The sequence below is a fragment of the Scyliorhinus torazame genome, chromosome 3 (genome assembly GCF_047496885.1).
Source record: "Scyliorhinus torazame isolate Kashiwa2021f chromosome 3, sScyTor2.1, whole genome shotgun sequence".
NCBI lineage: Eukaryota > Metazoa > Chordata > Chondrichthyes > Carcharhiniformes > Scyliorhinidae > Scyliorhinus > Scyliorhinus torazame.
The window spans coordinates 102,577,191-102,597,639 of record NC_092709.1 but is presented as its reverse complement, the minus strand read 5'-3'; the positions used below and the strand labels follow the sequence as shown (position 1 = coordinate 102,597,639).

Genomic DNA, 20,449 nt, shown 5'->3' with positions numbered 1-20,449 from the left:
AATAATTTTTTTTTTTATAAATGAAAAAAGTTCGGGTTTGGCTTAATTTTTTTCAGTCTCATTCTATGTTTTTAACTTCTGCACACTTTTTCATTATGATTTCATGAGTTACATTTATAATATACCTATACAGTACAGAATAAGTTCCTACGCAAAAAGAAATATGTAAATGCAAGTTGTTGTTGAAACTTCTCAATTGAAACTTCCTCATTTCTGCTCCTTTCTTTCAGCATTCTCCCACAAGCTCGCCAAGTGCACTGGTATGTTTTATCAATATTAAAGGTGTTACATAAATACAATTCCGCACTCCATAATAACCAATAATATTACTTTGTTATGCTTTTATATGTTACCTTTAATGTAGAGAAATATCCCAAAGCACTTCACAGATGGGGAATCAAAAATAGACGTGGAATGAACGGAGCAGTTAAAAATTATAATTAAAAACTTAAGTGAAAATGGTATGGAGGGTCTTACAATGCAAATGAAAATGGATAGCTCGAGAGATTTATGAGTGGAATATTGAGAAAGAAACTTGTTCATGACTTTGATTAGGGCCAAACTAATGCTGCTGGTGGGGTGCCTGATTAATAGTGAATAGATTCAAACAAGAGAGGGACATGAATTTGGCAAGTAATACTATGTTATTAAATTTCAAGAGGAAAGGAAGTTTGGTGATGGTTAATAGTTTGCAACAGACTTCCGGTTGCGGCGATGCACTGCTAAGCCGCACGTTTCGGCAGCTCCCGTTCTAACGGACTTTTGGGCTCTTTTCGGGAGCCCCAATGGAAATTTCTTCGGACCAAACCCAGTGTGGGGTGACGAAGGAAGGTGTTCCCCCCGGGTGTGTATGGAAAGGACTGGTGGTAGTGGCCAGATTGCGAAGGATCCTCTGGAGCAGCGGCAGAGAAGAGAAGGAAGAAGCAAGATGGCGGCGGATGGAGCCCAGGCGACATAGGGCCCGGACCAGCAGGAATTCCTCCGACGGTGTGTGGAGGAACTAAAGAAGGAGGTGCTGGCGCCGATGTTATTGGCAATCGATGGGCTAAAAGAAACACAAAAGGCCCAGGCGATAGTGCTCCGTGGGGTGAAGGCAAAGGCAGCAGAAAACGAGGATGAGATACAGGGCCTTGTGGTAAAAATGGAGACACATGAGGCGCTACATAAGAGGTGTATCGAAAGGCTCAAAGTCCTGGAGAACAGCTCGAGGAGGAAGAACCTCCGGATTCTGGGTCTCCCCGAAGGAATGGAGGGAGCTGACGTTGGGGCTTATGTGAGCACGATGCTCCAAACGCTAATGGGAGCTGAGGCCCACTGGAGGAGGAAGGGGCTCACCGGGCCCTTGTGAGAAGACCAAAGGCTGGAGAACTTCCAAGGGCGATAGTGGTGAGATTTCACCGCTTCACTGACAGAGAGGCTGTCTTGAGCTGGACCAAGAAGGTATGGAGTAGCAGGTGGGAGAATGCGGTGATACGAGTATATCAGGACTGGAGCGCGGAGGTGGCGAGAAGGAGGGCGAGCTTTAATCGGGCCAAAGCGGGGCTTCACAGGAAGAAAATAAAATTTGGGATGCTGCAGCCGGCGCGATTGTGGGTCACGCACCAGGGCAAGCACTACTACTTTGAAACGTCGGATGAGGCATGGACCTTCATCCAAGAAGAGAAACTGGACCAGAACTGAGGGACTGATGTTGGGGGGGGAGACAACGAGGTTGATGTACAGAAGTGTAAATTGAGGAATGGGAGGTTTATAGTATCGAGACGACAGACGGGGATTTTTTCTCCTCTTGATGGGGGGACACTGAGAAATGTGGGCGCCGGTGGAAAAAGGGACTGAGAGGGGGGGTGGGGAATGGGGGAGCTGCGCCATGGGGGGGGCGGATCCGATCCAGGAAAACGTGGGTTTTTTCCCGCGCTAGGGAGATGATGGCGGGAAGATAGGCGCAGGAAGGAAGAGAGTTCCACGCACAGGGGGGGTCAAGGAGAGAACGGGGGAAGCTGGGGTCAGTTAGAGTTAGCTGACTTTCGGAAGCATCATGGGGGGAGTAACCATGCTAGATGGGGATCTAGCGGGGGGGGGGGGGAAATCAACTGGGTTGCTGCTGCTGTGAGCGAGTGGGAGCTGGCAAGAGAAGAGGTGGTCGGGACGGGAAGGCGCCGCCTGGGGGACGGGTGGGTGCACGGGACCCGGACGGGGGGCTGGCCCAGAACAGGGGATGGCTAGTCGGCTGGGGGGGGGGGGGCGGGCGCGCGCGGGTGGCCCCCCCAATCCGGCTGATCTCGTGGAATATGAGAGGCCTAAATGGGCCAATTAAGAGGGCCCCGAGTGTTCGCGCACTTAAAAAGACTGAAGGCAGATGTGGTCATGCTTCAGGAGACGCATCTGAAGGTGGCGGATCAGGTTAGGTTAAGGAAAGGATGGGTGGGACAGGTGTTCCACTCAGGGTTGGACGCGAAAAATAGGGGGGTGGCGATACTGGTGGGGAAACGGGTGTCGTTCGAGGCTAGGAATATAGTGGTGGATAACGGGGGTAGATACGTGATGGTGAGTGGTAGATTGCAGGGAAAGGAGGTCGTGCTGGTAAATGTATATGCCACGAACTGGGATGACGCGGGATTTATGAAGCGGATGTTGGGACGTATCCCGGACCTGGAGGTGGGAAGCCTGGTAATGGGGGGGGGGGGGGGGGGGGGGGGGGGGGGCTGGATCCAGGGCTAGACCTGTCTAGATCCAGGACCGGAAGAAGGCCGGCAGTGGCCAAGGTGCTTCGGGGGTTCATGGAGCAAATGGGGCGAGTGGATCCGTGGAGATTTGCTAGGCCGTTGGCCAAAGAGTTCTCCTTTTTCTCCCATGTCCACAAGGTATACTCCCGAATAGATTTTTTTGTTTTGAGCAGGGCACTGATCTCGAAGGTGGCAGGAACGGAGTATTCGGCCATAGCCGTTTCAGACCATGCCCCGCACTGGGTTGATCTGGAATTAGGAGAGGAGAGGGAGCAGCGCCCACTCTGGCGACTGGATGTGGGATTATTGGCGGATGAGGGGGTCTGTGGAAGGGTGCATTGAGAGGTACCTGGAGGCCAATGATGATGGTGAGATCCAGGTGGGGGTAGTATGGGAAGCGCTGAAGGCGGTGGTTAGGGGAGAGTTGATCTCCATTAGGGCTTACAAGGAGAAAAAAAGAGGGCAAAGAAAGGGAGAGATTAGTGGGGGAGATTTTGAGGGTGGATAAAAGATATGCGGAGGCCCCGGACGAAGGACTATATAGAGAGGCGAAGACTTCAGACGGAGTTTGACCTGCTGACCACAGGAAAGGCAGAGGCACAGTGGAGGAAGGCACAGGGGATGAGATATGAATATGGGGAAAAGGCAAGCCGGCTGCTGGCCCACCAACTTCGCAAGAGGATAGCGGCGAGGGAAATTGGGGGAGTTAGGGATGAAACGGGAACTACGGAGCGGAGAGCAGGGAAGGTAAATGAGGTGTTTAGGACCTTTTATGAGAGGCTATATAGGTCCCAACCCCCGGAGGGAAAAGAGGGAATGCAACAGTTTCTGGACCAACTAAGGTTCCCGAGGGTGGAGGAGCAGGAGGTGGCAGGTCTAGGGATGCCAACTGAGGTGGATGAGGTGACTAAAGGGCTGGGGAACATGCAGGCAGGGAAGGCCCCAGGACGAGACGGGTTCCCGGTGGAATTTTACAGGAAATATGTGGACTTGTTGGCCCCGCTGCTGGCGAGAACCTTTAACGAGACCAGAGAAGGGGGGACCCTACCCCCGACAATATCGGAGGCGATGATATCACTAATCCTGAAGCTGGATAAAGATCCGCTGCAATGCGGGTCATATAGGCCTATCTCACTCCTGAATGTAGACGCCAAGCTGCTGGCAAAAGTGCTGGCGACGAGGATCGAGGATTGTGTCCCTGGGGGTGGTGCATGAAGACCAGACAGGGTTTGTAAAGGGGAGACAACTGAATGTCAACATGCGACGGCTGTTGGGGGTGATAATGATGCCCCCAGCGGAGGGGGAGGCAGAGATAGTGGTGGCGATGGATGCAGAGAAGGCATTCAATAGGGTAGAGTGGGAGTATCTATGGGAGGTGTTGAGGAGGTTTGGGTTCGGGGAGGGGTTTGTCAGTTGGGTCAGACTCCTATATGGGGCCCCAGTGGCAAGTGCAGTCATAAACCGGCAAAGATCGGAATATTTTCGGTTACATAGGGGAACAAGGCAGGGGTGCCCCCTGTCCCCATTACTGTTCGCGCTGGCAATTGAACCACTGGCCATAGCGTTGAGAGACTCTAAGAAATGGAGGGGGGTGGTTAGAGGGGGAGAGGAACATCGAGTGTCACTCTACTCAGATGACCTACTGCTATATGTGGCGGATCCTGTAGAGGGGATGACAGAGGTTATGCAGATATTGAGGGAGTTTGGAGATTTTTCGGGATATAGGCTAAATATGGGGAAGAGCGAGCTTTTCGTAATACACCCTAGAGATCAGGGAAGAGGAATAGACGCCCTGCCGTTAAGGAGAGTGGAAAGGAGCTTCTGATATTTGGGGATTCAGGTAGCTAGGAGCTGGGGAACTCTACACAAACTCAATCTGACGCGGCTGGTGGAGCAGATGGAGGAGGATTTCAAGGTGGGATATGCTGCCGCTCTCACTGGCGGGCAGAGTGCAGGTGGTAAAAATGATGGTCCTCACAAGGTTTCTTTTTGTGTTTCAATGTCTCCCCATTCTGATCACTAAGGCCTTTTTCAAGAAAATAGACAGGAGCGTTATGAGTTTCGTGTGGGCAGGGAAGACCCTGAGGGTAAGGAGGGAGTTCCTGCAGCGTAGCAGGGACAGAGGGGGACTGGCGTTGCCGAATCTGGACGACTACTACTGGGCCGCCAATGTGGTGATGATTTGTAAGTGGATGAGGGAGGGAGAGGGGGTGGCGTGGAAGAGGCTGGAGATGGTGTCCTGTAAGGGAACGAGCCTAAAGACGCTGGTTACGGCGCCGCTGCCGCTCTCCCCAAAAAGGTATACCACAAACCCAGTGGTGGTGGCAACCTTAAGGATCTGGGGGCAATGGAAGCGACACAGGGGGGTGACGGGTGCCTCGGTGTGGTCCCCGATCAGGAACAACCATAGGTTTGTCCCAGGAAGGATAGACGGAGGGTTCCAAAGCTGGCATCGGGCAGGAACTAGGAGATTGAGAGATTTGTTTATTGACGGGACGTTCGCGAGCCTGGGAGCTCTGGAGGAAAAGTATGAGCTGCCCCCGGGGAATATCTTTAGATACATGCAAGTGAGGGCGTTTACGAGGCAACAGGTGAGGGAATTTCCGCTGCTCCCGACACCACAAAGGATCCAGGATAGAGTGATTTCCGGGGTATGGGTCGGGGAGGGCAAAGTGTCTGAAATATATCAGGAGATGAGACACGAGGGGGAGGAGCTGGTAGAGGAGCTGAAGGGAAAATGGGAAGAGGAGCTGGGGAAGGAGATTGAGGAGGGGCTGTGGGCTGATGCCCTAAGTAGGGTAAATTCCTCGTCCTCGTGTGCCAGGCTTAGCCTGATACAATTCAAGGTTCTACACAGAGCACATATGACGGGAGCAAGACTGAGCAGGTTCTTCGGAGTGGAGGACAGGTGCAGGAGGTGCTTGGGAAGCCCGGCGAACCCCACACACATGTTCTGGTCGTGTCAGGCACTGGATGAGTACTGGAGGGGAGTGGCAAAGGTGATCTCAAAGGTGGTGAAGGTCCGGGTCAAGACAGGCTGGGGGTTAGCTATATTTGGGGTAGCGGAAGAGCCGGGAGTGCAGGAGGCGAAAGAGGCCGATATTCTGGCCTTTGCGTCCCTGATAGCCCGGCGAAGGATCCTACCTATGTGGAAGAAGCAAAACCCCCCGGCGTGAAGACCTGGATAAACGATATGGCAGGGTTCATAAAACTGGAACGAATGAAATTTGCCCTGAGAGGATCGGCTCAGGGGTTCTCCAGGCGGTGGCAACCGTTCCTTGACTATCTCGCGGAACGTTAAGGGAAAATAGATCGTCAGCAGCAGCAGCCTGGGGGGGGGGGGGGGGGGGGGGGGGACACACTATTTTTTGTTACTTTGTTAGTTCACTATTTTATTTAAATAATGTTATTTATCAGCTATTGAGTTATTTTTATGTTGATTTGTAAAGTGGAAAAATTCTGTTTGAAAACTTTAATAAAATATATATTTTTTAAAAAAAATAGTTTCCAACATATGAAATTGATGGACATAAAATTGCTTGCTGGTCCATCAAGCCTGCGGAGGGCTTTCTTCTCTTGATATGGGGGAAATGATGGTGAGTCAGTAGCTGACAAGGAACCATTTAGAATATCAGATAACATAGGTGTAAGGAAATATTGAGCAAGCAGCAGTTTTGGGGGATGGGATGAAGGGACCAGGAATTAGGTCACATGGACCTCAAAAGGTGATAAAGGTGAAATGGGATAGGAACTAGAGAAAGACGGGAATTCAGAGCTCGGAGATGTAAAGAAATCCGGGAGGAGGGAAAGTCAAAAATGGGAAGAAACAAGACCGAGCAGAATAGATGGTGTACTTTGATGAAAAAGAAGTCCATGAATTCCTCACACTTGCAGGAGGTAAGAGTGGAAAGGATAGGGGAGTATTTTAAAAATACTGTTGGTAGTAGCCAATTTTTCTTCTTTTTTTGCTATGTGGCCTATTCAGTTAAGTGTGCAGCACCGTGCAAATTTTTGTATGCAGTCACATACATGCACCATCTTAAAAGGAATAACTTGTGTGCGGCTAATGAGTAACCTCTGGGTTTCTACATGTCCTTGCAGCTTTCATGGAACAATAGTGGTGGCGAAAAGCTGGTGATTGCTTTTGATTGAGGGTGATTCTGGAATGGTGGATGGTTTTAGAAGAAAAGATTGAGGTACAATAGAGAGTGTAATTAATAATTGAAAATGTAATTTTAGACATCGAGGAAGAATTAAGGAACGTCCATTGTGGCATGCTCATTGATAATCTCCATGAGAGAAAAAATGGACAATATTTAAACCTATGATGGACAAAGAAACATTCTAAATCTCTAGAGCAGAAAGAAAGTAATCAATTTGGTAGATCACAGTAGTCCTGTTGGTGACATATGCTTTGATTTCTAAAGAACACTTGAATAAAGTACTCCAAGTAAAATGTTTAGCATTAGTATGTTGGAGAGGTAAATGATTTAAATGTAATTGAAAGTCATCATTAATGGAAATATTTTGAATGATGCCAGACCATGATAAATGTGAGATGGCTATATGGATAGAAAATAGGGTTTTAGGTTAGGTTAGCAGGAGTTAATATAAAACCAAGAAAACTATACTTAAACGAGATAAGACTGTGCTGCATCCAAAGTTGAAAAATTATGAGATACGATGAGGACTACGGAGGCTTTTCAGAAAGTGTACTGGAAGGTGACAAAACAATAACTAAGCCGTAGGCTCTTAATCATGGAGACAGGTTCCAAGTGATAGGGCTGTGCACTTTGGATAAATGTAGGTTTAGCTGCAATACGATTGACATTTTAAAACAAAAGACTGCATTTCGATGAATATCAATAATAGGACGAGAGGGCATGTAGACAAAATCTGCGAGTGAAGAAGTAAAAAGTGTTACAAATATCAGCCGCTGGAACAGACTGTCAAAATGCGGCGGGTATGAATTTGCTAGTCCTTTAAAACAGAACTGTGCAAGTTCTTGCGAAGGCAGACTACTTCTTGTTAAAAGGGGATACAGTCCTAGATTGTGGATTTTGAGCAATTATGGACTACTTTTTATTTTTTTTATTCGTTCATGGGATCTGGTCAGTATTTATTGTCTATCCCTCATTGTCCTTGAAATGAGTGGCTTGTTAGGCCATTTCAGAGCGCTTTTTCAAATGTTAACCACATTACTTGAGGTTCTGGAGTCACATGGAAGCCAGACCCTCGCAAAGACAGCATATTTCCTTCCCGAAAGAATGTTAATGATCAACAATCGACAATGGTTTCATGGTTATCATTAGACTTTTAATTCCAGATTTATCTAGATTCAAATTTCACCATTTGGCACGGTGGAATTTGAACCCAGATTCCCCAGGGCATTACCTTGGGTTTCTGGATTATTAGTCGTGTCAGCACCTCCTTTTCATGGGATGTGACATCAAAGGACAGTTTTATGGCCCCGAGAAGTTGGTGGTGAGTCACATCTTGGACAACTGCAGTTCATGGGGTTTTTGTACTTTCTATCGGGGAAGGAGATCCAGAATTTTGTTCCAAGAAATAGTGGTGGAACATGATATACTTCCAAGTCAGTTGTGTGAGTATTGGAATGGAATTTACAGGTGATGATGTTTCCATACGCCTCTGATTGTTCTTCTAGGTAGTAGAGTTCACAGGTTTGGAAGATGCTGTTCAAGGAGTCTTGACAGGTAGCTGCCGATGATCTTGAAGATGGTACACATTGCTGCCACTGCACGGCAATGGTGGAGGAAGTGAATGGCTAAGGTGGTGGATGGGGTGTCAATCAAGCGGGCAGCTTTGACCTGCTGGTGTCGAGCATCTTGCATATTATTGGAGCTACACTCATCCAGGCAAGTGGAGAACATTTCATCACACTCATGACTTGTGCCTTCAAGATGATGGACAGGTATTTGGAAGTCAACAAGCAAGTTACTCATTGCAGGATTCCCAGCTTCTGACTTGCTCTTGTATCCACAGTGTTTCAGGGCAATAGTAACTCCCTTTGATTGATTCCCAGGTGAGTCCTGATAGCCAGTTGGCGAAGGATGAAACTCGAACCAATATTTACTCAGCTTAGATTTATTAGAGTGAAATATTACAAATATATAACTTAACCCTCATCCCTGTGTCAGTATCTCTTTAAATGTGCTCAAGCAACAATCCAATCAATGCCCTCCACCTGCATATGGTGAGCACAACTGATATGCAATTAACAGCCAGGATGTTGATGGTAAGAGATTCAGGGATGATAATGCAATTGAATGTCAATGAGATGACTCTTGTAGCTTTCTTGATTGCTTTAGGAATCTTTTGGCCTTTTTTTTTCTCTTTGCATTTTCAGGATAATTACATGGCTAAGGTATGGGGTGAACTTGTTTCTTACCCTTCTTTTTGTATGTTTCTTTTTCAATATAGGCTATAGTTTGAAGCAGACATGAGATATTTAAGCATCTATTTATTGCATTAAGATTGGGTTCATTTCTGTGACATGCAAGGCAAAGTTTCCAGCACTAAGTAAGTGCAAAATGGCACACAAAGAAAGGTTCATGATAGGCAAGAGAAAGTTACGAGTTTAATTTCTTATTTCAGGTTTGATAGCACATTATCATTGTATTTCTGTACCCACTACTATTTAATACAACATAAGACTTAACACATCTTTATCAGGTACTCGGAAAATCTTTCAAAACTATTATTGAAAAGGGAATCCTATTACAACTCATCAAATACAGCAGGGATACCAAAATAATTAGGCTCCATTGCATAAGTATAATCATAAACATTCAAAACAGAGCTGCCTATTTTGACAAGACATGACCATTCATTTTCTCAATCTTCAACATCATATTGTCTGTTCTTACTCCACTGCAGCAAGTATATTTGAACATGTGTTTGATCCAAGAAAAACATTAGTCCTCATTAGCCGAAGCATTGACAGCAAGTCTAAGTGCTTCTCCACTATGACCAAGTGGCAATCATCTTTCCCCATCCTGTCATTGCTGATAAAGCCTTTCTTTCCAGAAAATTTAATTTGCCTTTTATCCATGGCAACCTTTTCAAGGCCTGTTTCACAAATCTGTGAAACTAACTAAGATTTCTTAAAAAAATAATCAAGACTTTGACTTTCGGATCAAAATCCAGATGAGTGCAAACTAAAATAGTACAGCATATTGGTCAACAAAATCTCTCCCAAACTAAATCAAAATCAAGATGAGTGCAAACTAAAATAGTACTGCATATATTGGTCAACAAAATATCTCCCAAACTAAATCTAAATTCAGCATGGGAGAATACAACAAAATTCAAACTTAAACCTGGGTGCAATTTGTGTCTGTGCCATCACTTCAACCGCAAAGCAATTCAGCCCAAACTTTCTCAGCACATAAACACTATTAACAGGACAATAGTTTTAGAACTTTTTTAATTCAGCAAATAATATTGGCCTGTAACTTGCTGCCTACGAGGGTGGTAGAACAGTGATGGTGATTTCAAAAGGAAAGCGGGTGGGCACTTGAGGGAAATAAACTTGCAGGATAGAAACGGGGAATGTGATTAGTGGACTTTTCTATACACAGCCTACATGGATTTGATGGACCAAATAGCCTCCAACTGTGCCATATTTATTTTATTGCTCTATGAACAGGATTTTCCCTGAAGGTTCTGAACACCACCCTCATGCTCAACTATGAGTCACAAGCCTACATTTGTGTGCAAAATAGTCAGTCGATGTAATTTCCATCAGAATGGCCTATTAATGGCCAGTGGGCAAGCTCACCAACTATTTAAGAACGCTGGACTCTTGAAGTTGCAGGGACAATCATAGGATTCCAAGACAGGTAAATAAGGGAGAGGCTTTTCAGAATCCAGATGTCCTCTCTCCAACCTTTTCAATATTTAAAATATAAGAAGGCTTTGCATCCACAGTGGTGGCAAGGGTGCTGAACAATTCCACAGGGAGGCCTGCAACTGTTACTGTGCCCAGGCAGGCAGAGTTTCCTTGAAATCTGCTTTGAGCACCACAGGTCCCCAGTCTGTTGCTGGGAGGATGCCTCCAGGCAGCTTAACTGTCCGCCATTGCGTCCAGGATTCTGGAGGCCAACCATAAAATCCCAGCTTGTGGGTGGTTGCCTTGGCAGCTCTGGCCCCATACCTCCAACATCCTGCCTCCAGGAAAATGGCCAGGGAACAGGATGGAACCAGGGAACCGACATATAGGGTGACAAAAATTCCATCCACACCACCATCTATTCACAGCCCCAATAGTGGCTAAGTTCATGCCCTACGGCTCTATGTTCCAAATCTTTGAAACTAGTGAATGTGTGGTGTTGGAAATAAAAACTTTCCAAATAAAAATAGGACATGCTTACCAGCAACAATACACTTCTTGGTGTTGTTTAAAATTTTAACCAGAGGTGTTACTTATCGACAACAACAATTTGAATTTATGTAACACCTTTAACAAAATAAAACATCTCATGGTGATTTACAGGAGCGTTATCAAAATTATTTGGCATTGTGCCATATAAGGAGATGTGAAGCAGAAGCTTGGTTAAAGAGGTAGGTTTTATATCTTATAGGAGGAAAAGAAAGTTATTAAAGGTTGAGGGAGGGAATTACACAGCTTGGGGCCGAGGCAGCGGGAGTGACAAAAAAAAAAAAAGATATTTGCAAGAAGCCAGAATTAGAGGAATACAGAGAACATGGTGGCTGTAGGGCTAGAGGTGATTTTACTGATAGGGATGGGTAAGGCAATGGAGGGAATTGAGGTGTATAAGATGATAAAAGGTGCTGACAGACTAGACATAGAGTGGATGTTTCCTCTTGTGGGGCAATCTAGAATGAGATGTCATAATATTAGGGTAAAGGTAGCAGATTTAACACCGAGATTAGGAGAAATTACTTCTCTCAAAGGGTCGTGAATGTGTGGAATTCACTACCCCGAGTGTGGTGGGTGCCAGATCATTGAGTAAATTTGAGAAGCTATACAAAGATTTTAAATTAGTAATGGATTGAAGGGTTATGGAGAATGGGCAGGAAAGTGGAGTTGAGGTCGAGATGAGAACAGCCAGTATCTTAATGGCGGAGCTGGCTTGAGGGGTTGAATTGCCTACTCCTGCTCCTAGTTCTTATGTTCTTGTGAACACAAAGATGAGAATTTTAAAATTGAGGGTTCTCAATGCAGATGATAAATGAAATCTAATACTAAACTATAAAAGTTAACATGTTCAGCATATGAAAATAAGGCTGACTAAGTGCATAAACAGTTTCTTCTTTCTTGGTGTTGAGGATTAGGATTTCTCTTTGTAGAAGATAATTTATTCCCTTTTCTCTGGTCTGCCACATGTGCACCAGTTTCTCCAGATCTCTGCCAATGCCACTAAAATTAGTTGGGAGGAAGTGATCAACAACCTGGGAACACATTCCCTTCATATGAAGAAATACCTACATCAGTTTGACGCTTCCATATGACAGTACATGAAAGATCAATAAATTACGGTGTGGGAAATCATATCATTCTACAGCATCTTGACCATCCCTTCCACAAAAAAATTGCTTTGAAACTTAATGTTTGAACTGCAAAACATAATTAGTCATCAATTGCTACAACTGAAACATTCACCTACAAAGTGCGAAAACTTCCACAGCATGCACCGACAAAAGAATTCAGTGTTAACAGTAGCAGCTTTGCAGTAAAAGATTTAACTTTGATGCACTCTACTGAAGTCTGTATGCTGACAATTTTCTGTTTGAGATAGCTATCTCGGAATATGTTGTTTCATAAACACTTTTTAAATGTCACATTTGAGCAAAGTCTTTTTGTAAATTTCTTAAATACAAGTGTGGTAGAGATGGAATGGATTATCCATATTATCACGTTCATTTGCTCCTCTTCTAAAACCACAAAAAGCTAACATGCAAGTGATAATAAGATAGTTTCACTCCACAGTGTTCTACGGTAAAGATGCAAGATAATGCGTAATACACATTTCAATAAATCTGCTTCAAAATATGCTGCGTTTTGAAGTTATCATTTCTGTTATTTCCTTACAACGGATTACATTAGTCATTAAGATATTGTAACACTTAAACCTGGACTTACAGAAGATGATTTCAACTAAAGATAAAAATAATAAAAATCAACATTTTTGGAAGACAGTATATACGGAAGAGGATCTGGACTTCAGAAACAAATGACAATAGGTAAAGAGTGAGAATTTAAGACTTTATATGCAACCTATATTAAAATATTTCAATTAAAAAGGCAACATCTAAATCGCTTTAGTTTTCAGTCTCGTTCTCTGCTTCTATTAACACAAAAATCAATACGGTTGGAGATACAAATACATGTTGAAAACTTCAATAAACCTAAAATAAACTCATAGCAGCAAGGTGTGGCAAAGAAACATCTCCACTCTGTGGACTACAGAAGGTAATTGATCTTCAAAAGGATATCATGACAGCATTCAATGATTTTTGAAAGCAATGAGTGAGTTAAGTCCGCCACTTACCCAGCTGAACCCCAATATCCAAATTAGGAATTTCATTTTTGTTATAAAGTGGTTTTGTTTAGTTTTGTACGAAATGCAATTAGCAAAGTATATCTCTAACAGCTTATAACATAAAACTTCTATAAGATAAGAACATTGCAAATTTAATTCTGTAGAATTGACATGGGGAGGGTGTTTGAGATGAACCATCACATATATTTGATGTGCAATATTTAAAATCTAACATATAATGGTGAGTGCCAAATTGAGAGTTTCTTTCTAACTGATGCAGCGGGGTCACCCCCTCACTGATATGTTTTTAATCCCAGCTCCAAGTAAAAATAAAGCTCAAGTACTGGTTTTCTGCCGAAATGAAACACAAGCTTTGCATGTCACTCCAGGTTTTAAGCACAGTAGCACACAAAGTGCCTCTGAACTATAAACAGCAGACATGGATACCAGGGTTAGAAAGGAGTCAAGTCCCCACCTTTTTATATCATATAATAATTTAAAGAGACAATGTTTTCGTAAGCCAGTCATTCAGAGTAAACAACACCATTAATGTTGACAAGTCACATTGTATGAAACTGGGTACTGAAAAAACAGAAACATTGTTCTTTCACCTCTCAGCTCAAATCTGGCTGGCTCGTCCTTTGCTGGTTTTAAGAGTCCTACGTGAAATGAGCATGGGGCTCGGCTCAGTTGCAAATGTGAAAGATTTGGTTTAGCAGAAAGGTGACAATAGTTGATTGCAAATTCTAAAGATGGTGCCGTGTTGGGTGTTCTGATGCACAAATGATCCAACACGGCTGTGGATGGTACAACTCTGTTTTATTGTCTAAACAACGGTAACAACAAACTACTGGCTTCGGTACGTGCTTCACCAGCTAACCTGTGGACCCAGCCCTATCACTATCTTAGTGAGGCACTCAGCACATGGTCTATGTCTGAGTGGCACGCTGCGAGCTCTGTGCTCTGAGCTATCTCCTGATAGAATGAGCGGGAACTGTGGTGTTCCCTGTTTTATAGTGCGTGTGCTCTCACTGGTGATTGGCTGCGATGTTATGTGTGTGCTGGTTGGTCCAACTACCTGTCCATCAGTGTGTGTGTGATTGCACCATGATATGCTGATGTGGATATCATGACAGATGGGTGATGTGCAAAAGGAAACATCACATCAGTGCAACAGCAAAAGTTCTACTGAGGTGGAATTTAAAGCAAATGTCTGAGGTAAAGTAGGCCAAGCTTCATTTTGTCTTTAACCTGACCTATGCCTAGTTGGAGAACACAATACAAAAGGTGCAGGAAAGTGGAGAAGGGCTCCATTGCCCTGCAAAATAAGACACGTTTCAATCTGAGGAGCAAAAATACATCCCCAACAATATTTAAACCAATTGTTAAAATAAACTACTGATCCGCAGTGGCAGCCTTCTGTCTCCTAAGATGACGGCTTGTGCTGCAGTAGTCAATTATGCATTAAATATCACCTGGTGAGATCATGAGCCTCACTCTGGGGTGGCAGCCTCTGCTGCATTTGAAGAGGCTGAGAAGATGCATGATTTTCTAGCCTTCTTCTCTGCCGCTGAGCTTTTCACTTCTGTTTGCGTCTTTCAATGCCCTTCCAAACAGTCAGCATTCAGAGGTCACGGCCATCATCTCCCAGTTGTGAGTGCTATTTCCCACCATTTTCCTATCTCATTTGCAGATGCAGCGAAGGAATAGAAACCCAGGAGGTCTTGACCCAGCAGCCAGTTCACCGTGTAAAGGTTCTTTGGGTATACGTCATGAATTGACCCACTGACTTCTGGGTGCGGCTATGCAGAGCTAGTTCGCATATTTGGTAGCTCCCGCTTGGAACGGACTTTTAGACTCTTTTACAGGGCCCCCACGGCATTTGTTTGACATTTCCCAGTGTGGGAAGAAGACTGCAACATTCCCCTGACAGTGTCCCCCAGGAATGGTATGTCTTTTGGTTACCAGACCCGGCAGAAACAGTAAAAGATTTGGCTGTAACTGCAGGGGAGAGAGGGGCCTCTTCCAGCATGCAGCCGGGGGAAGGGCAAGCTTAAAGCTGCAAGCTGACTTGAGGGCCTCTATTAAAGGTGAATTCTAGCAGCAGAGGGAACAACTTAGAACAGATCTACCAAGTAGATCTGGTAGAGCACGGTAGCATTGTGGATAGCACAATTGCTTCACAGCTCCAGGGTCCCAGGTACGATTCCGGCTTGGGTCACTGTCTGTGCGGAGTCTGCACATCCTCCCCGTGTGTGCGTGGGTTTCCTCCGGGTGCTCCGGTTTCCTCCCACAGTCCAAAGATGTGCAGGTTAGGTGGATTGGCCATGATAAATTGCCCTTAGTGTCCAAAAATTGCCCTTGGTGTTGGGTGGGGTTACTGGGTTAGGAGGATAGGGTGGAGGTGTTGACCTTGGGTAGGGTGCTCTTTCCAAGAGCTGGTGCAGACTCGATGGGCCGAATGGCCTCCTTCTGCACTGTAAATTCTATGAAGGCCATTGAAGAAGAGGCTTCCGGTGGCGGCCATGGAGTAGGTCGCGCATTCGGCAGCTCCCGTCTGGAACGGACTCTCAGACCTTTTTCAGGAGTTTCCATAGACTTTTTCGGGCAGATTGGTGAAGCGAACACTGCCAAAAGGATTCCCTCTGGAGACTTCTGGTTGCGGCTATGCGGAGCTAAGTCGCACATTCGGCGGCTCCCGCAAAAACTGACTTTTGGGCTCTTTTCAGGGCCCCCAAGGGCACTTTTTTGACGTTTCCCGGTGTGGGAAGGAGTTAATAATAGCTCCCCGTCAGTATATGGCTTGAACTAGGAGCGGGGCGACAGAAAAGGTGGTGGTGGACCAGAAGAAGGGAGGGAAGAAGGACAAAATGGCAGACGGCGGAGACCAGGCAGCGTGGAGGCAGTGGGCGGAGGAGCAACAGGAGGGTATCCAGCGCTGCCTCAGAGAGATTAAAACGGACCTGCTAGAGCCGATGAAGGCTTCTATTGATATCGACAAAAGATCTCTGACAATGAGGACGAGATCTTAGGCCTGGCGGTAAAGGTGGAGGCGCTCCACAAGAAATGGCAGGAGCGGTTCGAGGAGATGGAGAATCGGTCGAGGCAGAAGAGTCTGCGGATTCTGGGCCTCCCGGAGGGGCTGGACGTGGGGGCCTATGTGGTCACCATGTTGAACTCGCTGATGGGAGTGGGGTCCTTCCAGGGGCCCCTGGAGCTGGAAGGGGCCCATAGAGTGTTGACGAGGAGGCCCAAGGCTAACGAGCCTCCGCGGGCGGTGCTGGTGCGGTTCCATCGGTTCGTCGATCGGGAGTGTGTGCTCAGGTGGGCCAAGGAGGAGAGGAGCAGCAGGTGGGAGAACGCGGAGTTCGGATATATCAGGACTGGAGTGCGGAGGTGGCGAAGAGGAGGGCCGGGTACAATCGAGCGAAGGCGGTGCTGCACAGGAAGGGGGTGAAGTTTGGCATGTTGCTGGTGGCGCAACCATGGGTTACCTGGTGCACCATTATTTTGAGTCTCCGGAGGAGGCGTGGGTCTTTGTTCAGGCCGAGAAGCTGGACACAGACTGAGGGTCAGGATGGGCGATTGGGGACTGCGGTGGATATGTTATGCCTATTTTTGGTTCGCGCGGGGGTGGGGGGGGAAGGCACTTTGCATTCTTTTGGGTTTCTTTTTCTCTGTGTTTTTTTCTTTCGGGTTGGGGAGGGTGGATGGGGCGGGTTGGGCACTGTTTTGATTGGTGGCGGGGCCTGGTAGGTGGGGAGCGCGGGCTTTTTTCCCGCACCGAACCCTGGGGGGGGGGGGGGGGGGGGGGGGGGCGCCGGGGCGGGGAAGCGAGGATTGTTTCCCACGCTTAAAACGGAGCGGGGAGGGGGAGAGCCTGTGGATGGGGAGCGGGAGAGGAGGGTGTGCCACACAATGGAAGGAGTCGAAGGGGAGGCGGGAGTGGCCGGGGTCAGCAGGAGTCAGCTGAATTGCGGAAGTGCAATGGGGGGAGTAAACCAGCTAGGATGGGTCCTAGCCGGAAGGTTGGGGGGGGGGGGGGGGGGGGGGGGAGATCGTGTTGCTGCTGCTAAGGTCAAGGAGGAGCTGGAGCGAGTTGGGGGGGGGGGGGGTCGAGACGGGGGTATGCCGCTGTGGGGAACGGGCCGGGTGTGGGGTGCGGGCGCGTGGCTGGCCGAGGAGGGGTCATGGCTAGTCGGTGGGAGAGGGGGGCGGGTAGCCCCCTGATCCGGCTGATAACCTGGAATGTAAGGGGACTGAATGGCCCGGTTAAGCGGGCCCGCGTGTTCGCGCACCTGAAGGGGCTCAAGGCGGATGTGGTTATGCTCCAGGAGACACACCTGAAGGTGGCAGACCAGGTAAGACTGAGGAAAGGGTGGGTAGGTCAGGTGTTTCACTCGGGGCTAGATGCCAAAAATCGAGGGGTGGCGATCTTGGTGGGAAAGAAGGTGTCATTCGAGGCGTCGAGGATTGTGGCAGATAATGGCGGTAGGCACATAATGGTAAGTGGTAAGTTGCAGGGAGAGAGGGTGGTACTGGTCAATGTGTATGCTCCGAACTGGGACGATGCGGGTTTTAGGCGGCATATGTTGGGTCGGATCCCAGACTTGGAAGCGGGGGGCCTGATAATGGGGGGAGACTTTAACACGGTGTTGGATCCGGCACTGGATCGCTCCAGGTCTAGGACGGATAGGAAGCCGGCGGCGGCTAGAGTGTTGAGGGGATTTATGGACCAAATGGGAGGAGTGGACCCTTGGAGATTTGCAAGGCCGGGGGCTAGGGAATTTTCATTCTTCTCACATGAACTCAAGGCTTATTCTCGAATCGACTTTTTCATTTTGAGTAGGGCGCCGATAGCGAGAGTAGAGGATACCAAGTATTCGGCAATAGCCATTTCGGACCACGCCCCGCATTGGGTGGACTTGGAGATGGGGGAGGATTGGGACCAGCGCCCGCTGTGGCGCTTGGAGGTGGGGCTGTTGGCGGACGAGGTGGTGAGCGAACGGGTCCGAGGAAGTATAGAGAGGTACTTGGAGACCAACGACAACGGGGAGGTCCGAGTGGGGATGGTATGGGAGGCACTGTAGGCGGTGGTGAGGGGAGAGCTGATCTCCATTAGGGCCCACATAGAGCGGAGGGAGCGGGGGGAGAGGGAGAGGCTGGTGGGGGAGATGGTGAGGGTAGACAGGAGGTATGCGGAAGAGCCTGAGGAAGGATTGTTGAGGAAGACGTGCAGCCTCCAGGCCGAATTTGACCTGGTGACCACCAGGAAGGCGGAGGTGCAGTGGAGGAAGGCCCAGGGGGCGGTCTACGAGTATGGGGAAAAGGCAAGCCGGATGCTGGCGCATCAGCTTCGGAAGCGGGACGCAGCTAGGGAGATCGGGGGTGTTAAGGACAGGGGAGGGAGCGTGGTGCGGAGTGAGGTTGGCATCAATGGGGTCTTCAGGGACTTCTACGAGGAATTGTACCGATCTGAGCCCCCAAGGGAGGAGGGAGGGATGGGCCGTTTCCTGGACCAATTGAGGTTTCCAAAGGTGGAAGAGGGACTGGTGGCGGGACTGGGGGCCCCGATTGGGCTGTAGGAGCTGATCAAAAGGATAGGAAGCATGCAAGCGGGGAAGGCACCGGGGCCGGACGGTTTCCCGGTCGAGTTCTGTAAAAAATATATGGACCTGTTGGGCCCGCTGTTAGTTAGGACCTTTAATGAGGCAAGGGAGGGGGGGGCTTTACCCCCGACGATGTCCCGGGCACTGATCTCCTTGATCCTGAAGCAGGACAAGGATCCCCTGCAATGTGGGTCTTACAGACCGATTTCCTTGCTAAATGTAGATGCCAAGGTGCTGGCAATGGTCTTAGCCACGAGGATTGAGGATTGTGTGCCGCAGATCATCCATGAAGATCAGACGGGGTTTGTGAAGGGGAGACAGTGAACGCGAATGTGCGGAGGCTTTTGAACATTATCATGATGCCGGCGAGGGAGGGGGAGGCGGAGATAGTGGTGGCGATGGACGCTGACAAAAGCCTTCGATAGGGTAGAGTGGGGGTACCTGTGGGAGGTGCTAAAGAGGTTCAGGTTTGGGGAGGGATTTGTCAGGTGGGTTAGGCTGTTGTATGAGGTCCCGATGGCGAGTGTGGCCACAAATAGGAGGAGGTACGTGTACTTTCGGTTGCACCGAGGGACGAGACGGGTGTGCCCTGTCCCCCCTGCTCTTCGCACTAGCGATTGAACCCCTGGCTATGGCACTGAGAGAGTCGAGGAACTGGAGGGGGTTGGTGCGGGATGGGGAGGAGCATAGGGTGTCATTTTATGCGGACGACCTGCTGCTGTATGTGGCGGACCCGATGGGAGGAATGCCAGAGGTAATGAGGATCCTTAGGGAATTCGGGGACTTTTCGGGGTACAAGCTCAATATGGGGAAGAGCGAGCTGTTCGTAGTTCAGCTAGGGGACCAGGAGAGGGGGATTGGTGAGCTCCCACTAAAAAGGGCGGAGAGGAGCCTCAGATATTTGGGGGTCCAGGTGGCCAGGAGCTGGGGGGCCCTGCATAGGCTTAAGTTTACAAGGCTGGTGGAGCAAATGGAGGAGGAGTTCAAGAGGTGGGACGCGTTGCCGCTGTCCTTGGGGGGTAGGGTGCAGTCAATCAAAATGACGGTGCTCCCAAGGTTTTTGTTCCTGATCCAGTGCCTCCCCGTGTTTATCCCGAAGGCTTTTTTCAGGCGGGTTAACAGGAGTATAATGGGGTTTGTGTGGGTGCGAGGGACTCAGAGGGTGAGAAGGGTGTTCATGGAGCGGAGTAGAGATAGGGGGGGGCTGGCGCTGCCCAACCTCAGTGGGTACTACTGGGCCACCAATGCGACGATGGTGCGCAAGTGGGTGATGGAGGGGGAGGGGGCTGCATGGAAGAGGCTGGAGACGGCGTCCTGTGTGGGTACGAATCTGGCGGTACTGGCAACGGCGCCGCTGCCGCTCCCTCCAAGGAGCCATACCATGAGCCCGGTGGTGGTAGCGGCCCTCAAAATTTGGGGGCAGTGGAGGCGGCATAGGGGGGAAGTTGGGGCCTCGGCGTGGACCCCATTACAGGGGAACCACCGGTTCGCCCCAGGAAGAACAGGTGGAGGGTTTTCGGGGTGGCACAGGGCAGGGATACGAAAGTTGGGAGACCTGTTTGTGGACGGGAAGTTCACGAGCTTGGGT

General features: G+C 48.2%; 1 protein-coding gene and 1 long non-coding RNA gene across 3 annotated transcripts in view; one reads left to right on the top strand and one right to left on the bottom strand.

The window, feature by feature from the left end:
- The window catches only part of LOC140408621 (lipopolysaccharide-responsive and beige-like anchor protein), a 1,704,725-nt gene that overhangs the window by 868,204 nt on the left and 816,072 nt on the right, over positions 1-20,449 (bottom strand). The gene's annotated exons all lie outside the window — the stretch shown is intronic.
- On the top strand, positions 157-8,872 carry LOC140408619 (uncharacterized). The gene is made up of 2 exons (XR_011940154.1): positions 157-260; positions 8,392-8,872. It is a non-coding gene; the product is annotated as an uncharacterized lncRNA (long non-coding RNA).